Source organism: Pseudophryne corroboree, chromosome 7, assembly GCF_028390025.1.
Source record: "Pseudophryne corroboree isolate aPseCor3 chromosome 7, aPseCor3.hap2, whole genome shotgun sequence".
Lineage (NCBI taxonomy): Eukaryota > Metazoa > Chordata > Amphibia > Anura > Myobatrachidae > Pseudophryne > Pseudophryne corroboree.
The window spans coordinates 42,845,253-42,860,555 of NC_086450.1; the positions used below are offsets into that span (position 1 = coordinate 42,845,253).

At 49.3% G+C, this 15,303-nt stretch overlaps 1 protein-coding gene across 1 annotated transcript in view; it reads left to right on the plus strand.

The window, feature by feature from the left end:
• Window positions 1-15,303, plus strand: part of SLX9 (SLX9 ribosome biogenesis factor) — a 265,146-nt gene that overhangs the window by 179,147 nt on the left and 70,696 nt on the right. The window lies entirely within an intron of this gene.

Consider the following 15,303-nt stretch of genomic DNA (forward strand, 5'->3'; position numbering starts at 1 on the left):
GAAACCCATGGGAAAGTCTTTGTAATGTGTAAAGAGTAAGTCCCACTGAGCGAAACCTATGGGAAAGTCTTTGTAATGTGTAAAGAGTAAGTCCCACTGAGCGAAACCCATGGGAATGTCTTTGTAACGTGTAAAGAGTAAGTCCCACTGAGCGAAACCCATGGGAACGTCTTTGTAATGTGTAAAGAGTAAGTCCCAGTGAGCGAAACCCATGGGAACGTCATTGTAATGTGTGAAACTAGATTGTTTCAGAAGACCTGTTTATTGCATATAATGTCATGTTCTAGAACACAGGTTCTCAAACTTGGTCCTCAGGACCCCACACAGTGCATGTTTTGCAGGTAACCCAGCAGGTGCACAGGTGTATTAATTACTCACTGACAGTGTAAAAGGTCCACAGGTGGAGCTAATTATTTCACTTGTGATTCTGTGAGGAGACCTGCAAAACATGCACCGTGTGGGGTCCTGAGGACCGAGTTTGAGAACCTATGTTCTAGAATGATGCACTCTTGTGACACCAGCCGTATATATCACACAGCGTGTAACCTCCTTTCACCTTTTCCCTTGTAAAACACAATCAACAATTGCTCCTGATGTGCCCATAGAGATAACAGGAGCTTACCCGTACTCGTTCATATATGAGCTGCATTGTGGCAAATTAATTCCGTGCTTCCCTGACAGCCTGGCAGCTTCCAATGCTAAGCCTAAGGCAAATGAGATTGAAGCAGCAGATACAGAGGGATCGGTAAAGTATTACAGATGATTACAGATGCACTGTAAGGTACATTTAAGGTCATTGGTTGAAATGACATTTGTGTTTTATATGGATAGGTAGCGATTTGTTCACTTGCAGCCGTACAGGGGTGTAACCCAGTAAAGGGAAGACCAGGTGCGCCCAGGTGAGGCGTTATGACTGCGTTGTGACCCGTATAACTGCACAACTAATTATTCTTTGGACAGAAACTTTGGAACAGTGTTTAAAGCAAATATCAAAACTTCTTAAGCACTGTGAGAGTTGGAGGCTTAGGGGGAGATTTATCAAACCTAAAGAGGACAAGTTGGGTGGTACAGTATGTTATCCCGGTTGTTGGGATCACGACAGTCAGAATACCAGTGGTGAGCGCAGCGTGCCCCCTTGCGGGCTAACTGCGCTCACTACTCTGCGGGCCCGGTGGCGACCTCCGCCACACTAATTTTATTCCTCCTCAGGTGGTGGCGTGGACCATTACTCAAGTGGGGAATGTGGCCGGGATTTTGACCGGATTAGTACCGGGTTTCGGGATTCTGGCGTCTGTATCCTGGCCGCCGGGATTCCGTCAGCTGGTTAAACTGATTGCCTCCCAAGTGGGGTGGTCCCCGTAGTAACCAATCAGATTGGAGCAGTCAGCTAGTACACTGGATAAAATAAGAGCTTGGATCTGATTTTTTTTCCTACAGGGAATTTCTCCACTTTTCCTCTTGGGAAGGTTTGATAGATCTCCCTGAATTTCGCTTTGAAGGGAACAGAAATAAAGTTTATATGGTAATTCCAGCAAATTGACCTAAATGAGTGTAGATGCCTGTACAGCCATACTCTGTAGGGGGGTTTGGATTGTAAGCTCTCTGGGAAAGGCTCCTCTACCGTAATGTAATTTTCTCTGACGTCCTAGTGGATGCTGGGAACTCCGTAAGGACCATGGGGGATAGCGACTATACATTACAGGGTGTGAAACCTAGTGTTTGGGTGGTCCCCATGTTGTATCAGGCAAGTTTACATTTTGGTCTGCCAAACAGTAAGCTTTATCTACGCCAAAAGGTAACCTAGATATTTTCTCTGACGTCCTAAGTGGATGCTGGGGACTCCGTCAGGACCATGGGGAATAGCGGCTCCGCAGGAGACTGGGCACAAAAGTAAAGCTTTAGGACTACCTGGTGTGCACTGGCTCCTCCCCCTATGACCCTCCTCCAAGCCTCAGTTAGATTTTTGTGCCCGGCCGAGAAGGGTGCACACTAGGGGCTCTCCTGAGCTTCTTAGTGAAAGTTTAGTTTTAGGTTTTTTATTTTCAGTGAGACCTGCTGGCAACAGGCTCACTGCATCGAGGGACTAAGGGGAGAAGAAGCGAACCTGCCTGCTTGCAGCCAGCTTGGGCTTCTTAGGCTACTGGACACCATTAGAGACAGAGGGACCGAACACAGGCCCAGCCTCGGAGCTCGGACCCAGAGCCGCGCCGCCGGCCCCCTTACAGAGCCAGAAGCAAGAAGAGGTCCGGAAAAATCGGCGGCAGAAGACATCAGTCTTCAACAAGGTAGCGCACAGCACTGCAGCTGTGCGCCATTGTTACTCAGGCACACTTCACACTTCGGTCACTGAGGGTGCAGGGCGCTAGGGGGGGGCGCCCTGAGCAGCAATGTAAACACCTTGGCTGGCATAAATACACCACATATAACCCCCAGGGCTATATGGATGTATTTTAACCCCTGCCAAAACTCACCAAAAAGCGTGAGAAAAGGCAGCCGAGAAGGGGGCGGAGCCTATCTCCTCAGCACACGGGCGCCATTTTCCATCACAGCTCCGCTGGAAGGACGTCTCCCTGACTCTCCCCTGCAGTCCTGCACTACAGAAAAGGGTAAAAAAGAGAGGGGGGCACTAATTTGGCGCAGTTTTAATACTAACAGCAGCTATAAAGGGAAAAGCACATTTTATAGTGGTATTCCTGTCTATATATAGCGCTCTGGTGTGTGCTGGCATACTCTCCCTCTGTCTCCCCAAAGGGCTAGTGGGGTCCTGTCCTCTATCAGAGCATTCCCTGTGTGCGTGCGGTGTGTCGGTACGATTGTGTCGACATGTTTGAGGAGGAAAATGAGATGGAGGCGGAGCAATTGCCTATTATAGAGTTGTCACCCCCTAGGGAGTCGACACCTGAGTGGATGAGCTTATGGAAGGAATTGCGTGACAGTGTCAGCTCTTTACGACAGACAGTTGACGACATGAGACAGCCGGCTACTCAGCTTGTGCCTGTCCAGGGGTCTCAAACGCCATCAGGGGCTTTAAAACGCCCGTTACCTCAAATGGCAGACACAGACACGGATACTGACTCCAGTGTCGATGATGAGGAGACAAACGTGACTTCCACTAGGGCCACACGTTACATGATTGAAGCAATGAAAAATGTATTGCATATCTCTGATAATACAAGTACCACTAAAAAGGGTATTATGTTTGGTGAGAAAAAACTGCCTGTAGTTTTTCCTGTATCCGAGGAATTAAATGAAGTGTGTGATGAGGCGTGGGTTTCCCCTGATAAAAAACTGATAATTCCTAAAAGGTTATTGGCATCGTACCCTTTCCCGCCAGAGGATAGGGCACGTTGGGAAACACCCCCTAGGGTGGATAAAGCGCTCACACGCTTGTCTAAACAGGTAGCACTACCCTCTCCTGATACGGCCGCCCTAAAGGAACCTGCCGATAGAAAGCTGGAGAATATCCTAAAATGTATATACACTCACACGGGTGTTATACTGCGACCAGCAATCGCCTCAGCCTGGATGTGCAGTGCGGGCCTGGCGTGGTCGGATTCCCTGACTGAAAATATTGATACCCTAGATAGGGACAGTATATTACTGACTATAGAGCATTTGAAGGATGCATTTCTATATATGCGTGATGCACAGAGGGATATTTGCCGACTGGCATCAAGAGTTAGCGCGCTGTCCATTTCTGCAAGAAGAGGTTTATGGACGCGGCAGTGTTCAGGTGATGCGGATTCTAAAAGGCATATGGAAGTATTGCCTTATAAGGGGGAGGAGTTATTTGGAGTAGGTCTATCAGACCTGGTAGCCACGGCAACTGCTGGAAAATCCACATTTTTACCCCAGGTAGCTTCTCAACCTAAGAAGACGCCGTATTATCAGGCGCAGTCCTTTCGGCCCCATAAGCGCAAGCGGGCAAAAGGCGCCTCATTTCTGCCCCGTGGCAGAGGGAGAGGAAAAAGGCTGCAACAAACAGCCAGTTCCCAGGAACAAAAGCCCTCTCCCGCCTCCGCAAAGTCCTCAGCATGACGCTGGGGCTTTACAAGCGGACTCAGGCACGGTGGGGGCCCGTCTCAAGAAGTTCAGTGCGCAGTGGGCCCACTCGCAAGTGGACCCCTGGATCCTTCAGGTGGTATCTCAGGGGTACAAATTGGAATTCGAGACGTCTCCCCCTCACCGTTTTCTAAAGTCTGCTTTACCGACGTCTCCCTCAGACAGGGAGGCAGTATTGGAAGCCATTCACAAGCTATATTCCCAGCAGGTGATAATCAAGGTACCCCTCCTACAACAGGGAAAGGGGTACTATTCCACACTATTTGTGGTACCGAAGCCGGACGGCTCGGTGAGACCAATTTTAAACCTAAAATCCTTGAACACTTACATACAAAGGTTCAAATTCAAGATGGAGTCACTCAGAGCAGTGATTGCAAACCTGGAAGAAGGGGACTATATGGTGTCTCTGGACATCAAAGATGCTTACCTACATGTCCCAATTTACCCTTCTCACCAAGGGTACCTCAGGTTTGTGGTACAGAACTGTCACTATCAGTTTCAGACGCTGCCGTTTGGATTGTCCACGGCACCCCGGGTCTTTACCAAGGTAATGGCCGAAATGATGATACTCCTTCGAAGGAAGGGAGTTTTAGTTATCCCTTACTTGGACGATCTCCTGATAAGGGCAAGATCCAGGGAACAGTTGGAAGTCGGAGTAGCACTATCTCAGATAGTGCTGCGCCAGCACGGTTGGATTCTCAATATTCCAAAATCGCAGCTGATCCCGACGACACGACTTCTATTCCTAGGGATGATCCTGGACACAGTCCAGAAAATGGTGTTTTTCCCCTATGGAGAATGCCAGGGAGTTATCCGAACTAGTCAGAAATCTCCTAAAACCAGGCCAAGTCTCAGTGCATCAATGCACAAGGGTCCTGGGAAAGATGGTGGCTTCTTACGAAGCAATCCCATTCGGCAGATTCCACGCAAGAACCTTCCAGTGGGATCTGCTAGACAAATGGTCCGGGTCGCATCTTCAGATGCATCAGCGGATAATCTTGTCACCAAGGACAAGGGTGTCTCTCCTGTGGTGGTTGCAGAGTGCTCATCTTCTAGAGGGCCGCAGATTCGGCATTCAGGACTGGGTCCTGGTGACCACGGATGCCAGCCTGAGAGGCTGGGGAGCAGTCACACAGGGAAGAAATTTCCAGGGCTTGTGGTCAAGCCTGTAGACATCACTTCACATAAATATCCTGGAGCTAAGGGCCATCTACAATGCTCTAAGCCTAGCAAGACCTCTGCTTCAAGGTCAGCCGGTGCTGATCCAGTCAGACAACATCACGGCAGTCGCCCACGTAAACAGACAGGGCGGCACAAGAAGCAGGAGGGCAATGGCAGAAGTTGCAAGGATTCTTCGCTGGGCGGAAAATCATGTGATAGCACTGTCAGCAGTGTTCATTCCGAGAGTGGACAACTGGGAAGCAGACTTCCTCAGCAGACACGACCTCCACCCGGGAGAGTGGGGACTTCACCCAGAAGTCTTCCACATGATTGTGAACCGTTGGGAAAAACCAAAGGTGGACATGATGGCGTCCCGCCTCAACAAAAAACTAGACAGGTATTGCGCCAGGTCAAGGGACCCTCAAGCAATAGCTGTGGACGCTCTGGTAACACCGTGGGTGTACCAGTCAGTGTATGTGTTCCCTCCTCTGCCTCTCATACCCAAGGTACTGAGAATCATAAGAAGGAGAGGAGTAAGGACTATACTCGTGGCTCCGGATTGGCCAAGAAGGACTTGGTAACCGGAACTTCAAGAGATGCTCACAGAGGACCCGTTGCCTCTACCTCTAAGAAAGGACCTGCTCCAGCAGGGACCCTGTCTGTTCCAAGACTTACCGCGGCTGCGTTTGACGGCATGGCGGTTGAACGCCGGATCCTGAAGGAAAAAGGCATTCCGGATGAAGTCATCCCTACCCTGATCAAAGCCAGGAAGGATGTAACCGTACAGCATTATCACCGTATTTGGCGTAAATATGTTGCGTGGTGCGAGGCCAGGAAGGCCCCTACAGAGGAATTTCAACTGGGTCGTTTCCTGCATTTCCTGCAAACAGGACTGTCTATGGGCCTAAAATTAGGGTCCATTAAGGGTCAAATTTCGGCCCTGTTGATTTTCTTCCAGAAAGAACTGGCTTCAGTTCCTGAAGTTCAGACGTTTGTCAAGGGGGTACTGCATATACAGCCTCCTTTTGTGCCTCCAGTGGCACCTTGGGATCTCAATGTAGTTTTGGGGTTCCTAAAATCACATTGGTTTGAACCACTCACCACTGTGGACTTAAAATATCTCACATGGAAAGTGGTAATGCTGTTGGCCCTGGCTTCAGCCAGGCGTGTCTCAGAATTGGCGGCTTTATCCTATAAAAGCCCTTACCTAATTTTTCATACGGACAGGGCAGAATTGAGGACTCGTCCTCAATTTCTCCCTAAGGTGGTTTCAGCGTTTCACTTGAACCAGCCTATTGTGGTACCTGCGGCTACTAGGGACTTGGAGGACTCCAAGTTGCTGGACGTAGTCAGGGCCCTGAAAATATATGTTTCCAGGACGGCTGGAGTCAGAAAATCTGACTCGCTGTTTATCCTGTATGCACCCAACAAGCTGGGTGCTCCTGCTTCTAATCAGACTATTGCTCGTTGGATTTGTAGTACAATTCAGCTTGCACATTCTGTGGCAGGCCTGCCACAGCCAAAATCTGTAAAAGCCCATTCCACAAGGAAGGTGGGCTCATCTTGGGCGGCTGCCCGAGGGATCTCGGCTTTACAACTTTGCCGAGCAGCTACTTGGTCAGGGGCAAACACGTTTGCTAAATTCTACAAATTTGATACCCTGGCTGAGGAGGACCTGGAGTTCTCTCATTCGGTGCTGCAGAGTCATCCGCACTCTCCCGCCCGTTTGGGAGCTTTGGTATAATCCCCATGGTCCTTACGGAGTTCCCAGCATCCACTAGGACGTCAGAGAAAATAAGAATTTACTTACCGATAATTCTATTTCTCGTAGTCCGTAGTGGATGCTGGGCGCCCATCCCAAGTGCGGATTGTCTGCAATACTGGTACATAGTTATTGTTACCAAAAAATCGGGTTATTGCTGTAGTGAGCCATCTTTTCTAGAGGCTCCTCTGTTATCATGCTGTTAACTGGGTTTAGATCACAAGTTATATGGTGTGATTGGTGTGGCTGGTATGAGTCTTACCCGGGATTCAAAATCCTTCCTTATTGTGTACGCTCGTCTGGGCACAGTATCCTAACTGAGGCTTGGAGGAGGGTCATAGGGGGAGGAGCCAGTGCACACCAGGTAGTCCTAAAGCTTTACTTTTGTGCCCAGTCTCCTGCGGAGCCGCTATCCCCCATGGTCCTTACGGAGTTCCCAGCATCCACTACGGACTATGAGAAATAGAATTACCGGTAAGTAAATTCTTATTTTTCCATCATTGCAAATCTTGCTTCCAATATGAGGTTTTCGTTTATTTTATGCCCAGTGATGTCACCTGTATACTTACGTGTATACACACCTAGTCATTTACTAATGGTTGCAGGGTAGGAATGAGATCTCTTAAATTAAGAGCAGCCTTGATGAGTGAATGCGTCTAATGGTGACAGAATTGATGTGTTCGTGAGAATGGAAGACGAAAAGAAGCTGGAAAAGGGATTTGAGATTAAGGGTGGGACGACGCGTGACGGAACTTGCTCAGTGTATGCCCTAGTGCTGTATATACTGTTGCTTTGGATGACATTGCTTTCAGGAAACAAATGTGCCAGTAGCGGGTTAGGCCATTTACAGGAAGTTTTTTTTTTACATGTGATTAGAAATACCCAGTAATCAACTAATCAAATAAAAACCAAATATGACCATCTGGGTTTTATTAGACATGCAGTGGACATTTTTCCTTTAAACACTTGTCTGTGCTCTAATACTCATATAAACTAAGTATTTAATAGTATTCATGTACGTCGGTTACTATGTAAGCGCTGAGACTATAGTCTATAAGAAGGTTTCTATAAAGAACATGTAAGGGTCACACATGGACTGTGGGGGGAATTCAGACCTGATCGTAGCAGCAAATTTGTTAGCAGTTGGGCAAAACCATGTGCACTGCAGGGGGGGGGGGGGCATATATAACATGTGCAGAGAGAGTTAGATTTGGGTGGGGTGTGTTCAAACTGAAATCTAAATTGCATTGTAAAAATAAAATAAAGCAGCCAGTATTTACCATGCACAGAAACAATATAACCCACCCAAATCTAACTCTCTCTGCATATGTTACATCTGCCCCCCCTGCAGTGCTCATGGTTTTGCCCAACTACTACCAAATTTGCTGCTACAATCAGGTCTGAATTGCCCCCTGTGTGCCGACGCCCTTGTATAGTCTGTATTAGAATAATAAAATCAGAAGCACATATTAGAGCTGTATACACAGGTGGAGAGAGAATTGTGTATGTACACCAATATTCAATATGTAAAATACAGGTTAGGTTAAGTACCGGCTATGTTCTTACACTTTATAGGCAGATGTTTCCTAAAGTTGACAAAGGTTCGGGTGGTAGGCGTCTAAAAAGAGGAGGGGGGGGGGGGGGGGAGAGGGATAGTATCACAGCAGCAAGTCAGGCCTGGTCTGCACTGTTTAGTCCTACTTCTTCCCATCTGAGTGGGGAATTCAGTTGTGTTGCGTGCCCAATCGCCTATCTAAAATGACAGGAGGTCACGGGGTGCACTGATCGCACCCAGATGGCTAAACCCAAGCAAAGTGCTGGGTGCGATGCGAAAAGTGCCGTTTTGGGCACCCAAATGGATCACTTTTCGCTCATTTCTGGTTGCCAGCACGGGGAAGGGGGTGGTGCGAGCAAAGAGGTCAGCGCCGGCGGCTGCTCGCACTCGATATGGAGCAACAATTGAATTGCTGTATCTGGCTCCACCTAGTAGCAGCCAGTGCAAGCAACAATTGCATTCATCCCAATGTATCTCTTGGTATATTACAATAATGCACAGATAGGCAATGCTTTCATTGGCCAACTCCCACTGCGCTTGCTTTTTTAAGGGTTAAAACAGGGATGTTGAGCAAGGAGAAGGTCTACATTGTGTTTTTCATTATGCTATAATTGTGACCATGATCTGGGGCCGATTCAATTGTTCTACCACTAGGGGGGCGCAAAACGGAGCAATTCAGTTGTTGCTCCGTTTAGACACACAGTAGCTGCAGGGATTACATTTCTTTCTGCAGCTTCCTGAGGTGTAAGAAGTAATGTGCGCTGCTAAGCAGGACTTTAGATGGGTTTAGCAGTTTTACGTGGCTGAACCCTGTCTTTTTGGGCGTGACATGCCCAATGTGCATGTGTGCCCAAACATCAATTGAATCCTGACAGTTGTTTTGGCGTCTAAACAGTCTTGTTTAGATGGGAAAATCAGATTTTTAAAACCATTGAATCGGCCCCTATATTTCTCTTACGTCCTAGAGGATGCTGGGGACTCCAAAAGGACCATGGGGTATAGACTGGATCCGCAGCAGCTTGTGCACACTGAAAAGACTTTAACTGGGTGTGAACTGGCTCCTCCCTCTATGCCCCTCCTCCAGACCTCAGTTAGACTTTGTGCCCAGGACTGACTGGACACTCACTAGGGGAGCTTTACTGAGTTTCTCTAGAAAGACTTTTGTTAGGTTTTTTTTTTCAGGTAGACCTGCTGGCTACAGGCTCCCTGCAGCGTGGGACTGAGGGGAGAGAAGTCAGACCTACTTCTTCTTAGTTTAAGGACTCTGCTTCTCGGCTACTGGACACCATTAGCTCCAGAGGGTTCGATCACTTGGTGCGCCTAGCTGCTTGTTCCCGGAGCCGCGCCGTCACCCCCCTCACAGAAGCCAGAAGAAAGAAGCCGGGTAAATATTGGAAGAACAGAAGATTTCAGTGATGGCAGAAGACTTCAGTAATGAGGTACAGCGCAGCGCTCCATGCTCCCACACACTTCTGCAACGGCACTCACAGGGTGCTGGGGGGGGGGGGTGCGCCCTGGGCAGCATCTACTGAGGTCTGGGATACCGGTAGAAGGCTTTTCGGTGTGCCTCGGCACCGTTTTTCAAACCCCCGCCGGCATTTTCATCTTTCAAATTTAGCGGGCTGAAGCGCGCCGGGAAGGGGCGGAGCTTAGTCGCGCGGCTCACCAGCGCCATTTTCCCTCATACACGCGGCTGCATGAGACGCTGGCCCGGGACCTCCAAAAGCTCCACTACAAGTAACCGGGAGCTAATCGGGGGGGGGGGGGGGGGAGCACAGTTTTATGGTGCATAATGTAATGTTTTAAAGCAGCGCTTTTTCCATATATTAGTTGGTGTGATATATGGGCGCTGGGGTGTGAGCTGGCATACTCCCTCCGTGTTCCTCTATCCGGGCTTCCTTGTGGGCTTGTCCCCTAGCTGAGGCATTGTGTGTGTGTGTGTCGCTGTGTCGATACTCCGTGTCGACATGTCTGAGGCTGAATGTTATTCACCGGAGGAGGTTACTGGGGGAGCAGATGCGGGTCTGGAGTTGGCTCTGTCGGCGCAGCCGACACCTGAGTTATTCACATTGTTAAGTACACTTAATACAAATGTGGCTTCTTTGTCAAAGAGGTTAGATAAATCGGAGTCGCAGACACAGGTGTGGAGAAAATCCATGGAGGATGCTTTGTCTCAGGTGCAGACCCCATCGGGGTTGCAAAAGCGGCCGTTTACCCAGGTAGATACTGATACCGACACGGATTCTGATTCCGAGGTCGATTTCACTGAGGCTGCTTTACATCCACGAGTGGTTAAGAGTATTCAATACATGATTGTGGCTGTAAAAGATGTTTTACGCATTTCTGATGAACCTGCGGTGCAGGAAACAAGGATTTGTTTGTTCAAAGGGAAAAAACCTGAGGTGAAGTTTCCCCCCTCTCATGAAATGAATACTCTTTGTGAAAAGGCTTGGGAGTCGCCGGACAAGAGGTGGCAGATTCCCAAGAGGATTTACATGGCGTATCCTTTCCCCTCTGATGACCGGGAAAAATGGGAGGCGTCTCCAAATGTTGACAAAGCTCTATCTCGTTTGTCTAAGAAGGTGGCGCTTCTGTCTCCTGACATGGCAGCTCTCAAGGATCCGGCGGATCGCAAGCTGGAGACGTCTCTGAAGTCCATTTTCGCTAATACGGGTGCATTGCTCAGACCTGCTGTGGCGTCCGTAAGGGTGAGTAGTGCTATAGCTAAATGGGCTGAGAATTTAGCTGCTGATATGGATACCCTTGATAAAAGATACTGTTCTTTTGACTCTTGGTTATATCAAGGACGCTGCAGATTACCTGAAGGATGCGGCAAGGGATGTTGGTCTCTTGGGATCAAGAGCCAATGCCATGTCGATCTCGGACAGGAGGGCGCTGTGGATCCATCAATGGAATGCTGATGCCGACTCCAAGAGAGCTATTGAAGCTTTACCCTTCAAAGGTAATGTCTTGTTTGGGGACGGCTTGGCTGACCTGGTTTATACCGCGACTGCGGGTAAGTCGTCTTTTCTTCCCTATGTTCCCACACAACAGAAAAAGGCACCACATCAGCAGATGCAGTCCTTTCATCCAAATAAATACAGGCGGGGAAAAGGTTCGTCCTTTCTCGCTTCAAAGGGTAGAGGAAGGGGAAGGAAGTCGCCTGCAGTGTCAGGCGCCCAGGACCAAAAGTCCTCCCCTGCCTCTACCAAGTCCACCGCATGACGCTGGGGCTTCCCTGGGGGAGTCCGGACCGGTGGGGGGCCGTCTGCGGATCTTCAGTCACGTCTGGATTCAATCAGGCCTGGATCCTTGGGTCCTAGAGATTGTATCTCAGGGATACAAGCTGGAGTTTCAGGAGGTGCCCTCTCACCGGTTTTTCATTTCGGCCTTGCCAGTGTCTCTTCCGGACAGGTAGGTGGTGCTGGCAGCAATACAAAAGTTGTGTCAACAGAGGGTCATTGTTCCCGTTCCCCCATCCCAACGGGGGGAGAGGTTCTACTCGAGCCTCTTTGTGGTACCGAAACCGAACTGTTCGGTCAGACCGATTCCGAACCTAAAGTCCCTCAATCCATACTTGAAGGTTTTCAAGTTCAAGATGGAATCTCTTCGAGCTGTGATTGCCAGCCTAGAAGGGGGGGGGGACACTTTATGGCGTCAGTCGACATAAAGGATGCCTACTTACACGTCCCGATATATCCTTTGCACCAAGCCTTCCTAAGGTTTGCGGTACAGGATTCTCATTACCAATTTCAGACGTTGCCGTTTGGGCTTTCCACGGCCCCGAGGATTTTCACCAAAGTCATGGCAGAAATTATGGTTACCATTATCCCGTACTTGGACGATCTCCTGATAAAGGCGATGTCCAGGGAACGGTTACTAAGAAATGTGGATTGGTCTCTGTCCGTTCTGCGACAACACGGTTGGCTGCTAAATTTGCCAAAGTCTCAGTTGATTCCGACCACTCGGTTGCCCTTTCTGGGCATGATTCTGGACACGGGCTTACAGAAGGTGATTCTTCTGGAAGAAAAAGCTCTGGAACTTCAGACGATGGTCAGGGAACTTCTGAGGCCAAAGAGTGTGTCGGTTCATCAATGTACTCGGGTTCTGGGGAAGATGGTTGCGGCGTACGAAGCCATTCCGTTTGGCAGGTTTCATGCCCGGGCGTTTCAGTGGGATCTGCTGAGCAAGTGGTCCGGGTCTCACCTGCACATGCACTGGCAGATACGTCTATCTCCCAGGGCCAGGATTTCTCTCCTGTGGTGGCTACAAAGTTCTCACCTCCTAGGAGGCCGCCGATTCGGTATCCTGGATTGGGTCCTGTTGACAACAGATGCAAGTCTCCGAGGCTGGGGCGCAGTCACCCAGGGAAGAAACTTCCAGGGGAAATGGTCGCTCCAGGAATCTTGTCTCCACATAAATGTTCTCGAGTTAAGAGCCATTTACAACGGCCTGCTACAAGCAAGAAGCCTTCTTCAGGGTCGGCCTGTCCTGATACAATCAGACAACATAACTGCGGTGGCGCATATAAACAGTCAAGGCGGAACAAGGAGCAGGGCGGCTATGGCGGAGGCCACAAGAATCCTTCGCTGGGCGGAACAGCACGTGAGCGCCCTGTCAGCAGTCTTCTTTCCAGGAGTGGACAACTGGGAAGCAGACTTCCTCAGCAGACACGATCTCCATCCAGGAGAGTGGGCTCTTCATATAGAGGTGTTTGCAGAACTGACGAAGCGTTGGGGAACTCCGATGATCGACATGATGGCGTCTCGCCTCAACAAGAAGCTTCCGAGGTATTGTTCCAGGTCAAGGGACCCCCAAGCCAGTGCAGTGGATGCCCTGGTGACTCCGTGGGTCTTTCAGTCGGTGTATGTGTTCCCTCCGCTTCTTCTCATTCCAAAGGTGCTGGGAATCATTTGACGAGCAAGAGTGCAAGCAATTCTTGTCGTTCCAGATTGGCCAAGAAGGGCCTGGTATCCAGATCTTCAGGAATTACTTGTGGAAGATCCTTGGCCACTTCCTCTAAGGGAGGACCTGTTATTGCAGGGACCATGCGTGTTTCCAGACTTACCGCGGCTGTGTTTGACGGCATGGAAGTTGAGCGCCAAATCTTAGCTCGTAAAGGTATTCCCGGGGAGGTCATTCCCACTCTCCTTAAGGCGAGGAAGGAAGTTACGGCGAAACATTATCACCGTATTTGGAGAAAGTATGTTTCGTGGTGTGAAACTAAAGCTGCTCCTGCGGAAAAATTTCACTTGGGTCGGTTTCTCCATTTTTTGCAGGCAGGCGTCGATGCCGGCCTGAAATTGGGTTCCATCAAGGTGCAGATTTCGGCTTTATCTATCTTCTTTCAGAAGGAATTGGCGGTTCTCCCTGAGGTTCAAACTTTTGTGAAGGGAGTGATGCATATCCATCCTCCGTTTGTGCCCCCGGTGGCACCATGGGACCTTGACGTGGTCTTACAGTTTCTTATGTCTTCCTGGTTTGGACCTTTGCGTAAGGTTGAGTTAAAATTTCTCACTTGGAAGGTGGTCATGCTGTTAGCTCTGGCGTCTGCCAGGCGGGTGTCTGAGTTGGCGGCCTTGTCACACAAGAGTCCGTACTTGATCTTCCATTCGGATAGGGCGGAATTGAGGACTCGTCAACAATTTCTGCCGAAGGTGGTTTCTTCATTTCACATTAACCAACCTGTTGTGGTGCCTGTGGCTACAGATGCTGTGGCAGTTCCAAAGTCTCTAGATGTTGTGAGAGCTTTGAAGATCTACGTCGCCAGAACGGCGGTGGCCAGGAAAACAGAGGCGCTGTTTGTCCTGTATGCTTCCAACAAGATTGGTCATCCTGCTTCGAAGCAGACTATTGCACGCTGGATTTGTAACACGATTCAGCAAGCTCATTCTTCGGCTGGGCTACCGGTGCCAAAGTCAGTGAAGGCCCATTCTACCAGGAAGGTGGGCTCATCTTGGGCGGCTGCCCGAGGGGTCTCGGCACTTCAGCTTAGCCGAGCAGCTACGTGGTCGGGTTCAAACACCTTTGCTAAGTTTTACAAGTTTGATACCCTGGCTGAGGAGGACCTCATGTTTGCTCAATCGGTGATGCAGAGTCGTCCGCACTCTCCCGCCCGTGTTGGAGCTTTGGTATAGACCCCATGGTCCTTTTGGAGTCCCCAGCATCCTCTAGGACGCAAGAGAAAATAGGATTTTAGTACCTACCGGTAAATCCTTTTCTCCTAGTCCGTAGAGGATGCTGGGCGCCCGTCCCAGTGCGGACGGTTACTTGCAGTGTGTTCTTATTAGTTGCATTGGTTTACACACAGGTTGTGTATTTGTTGTTTCAGCTTGTTGCTGTTGTTAATTCATACTGTTATCTGGTTTACTGTTACTCCGGTTGTACGGTATGTTTGTGGTGTGGGCTGGTATGTTCTAGCCTTAGTTTGAACTAAAATCTTTTCCTCGAAATGTCCGTCTTTCCTGGGCACAGTTCCTATAACTGAGGTCTGGAGGAGGGGCATAGAGGGAGGAGCCAGTTCACACCCATTTAAAGTCTTTTCAGTGTGCCCAAGCTCCTGCGGATCCCGTCTATACCCCATGGTCCTTTTGGAGTCCCCAGCATCCTCTACGGACTAGGAGAAAAGGATTTACCGGTAGGTACTAAAATCCTATTTTTTTCTATCCTTTGCTTCATTTGTTCATTCTGGTCCTTGCATTAATTCAGGTTGGCCCTGATAACCCCAGCTTCTGTTCAGGCTGTGATCTAGTTTCTGTGCTGT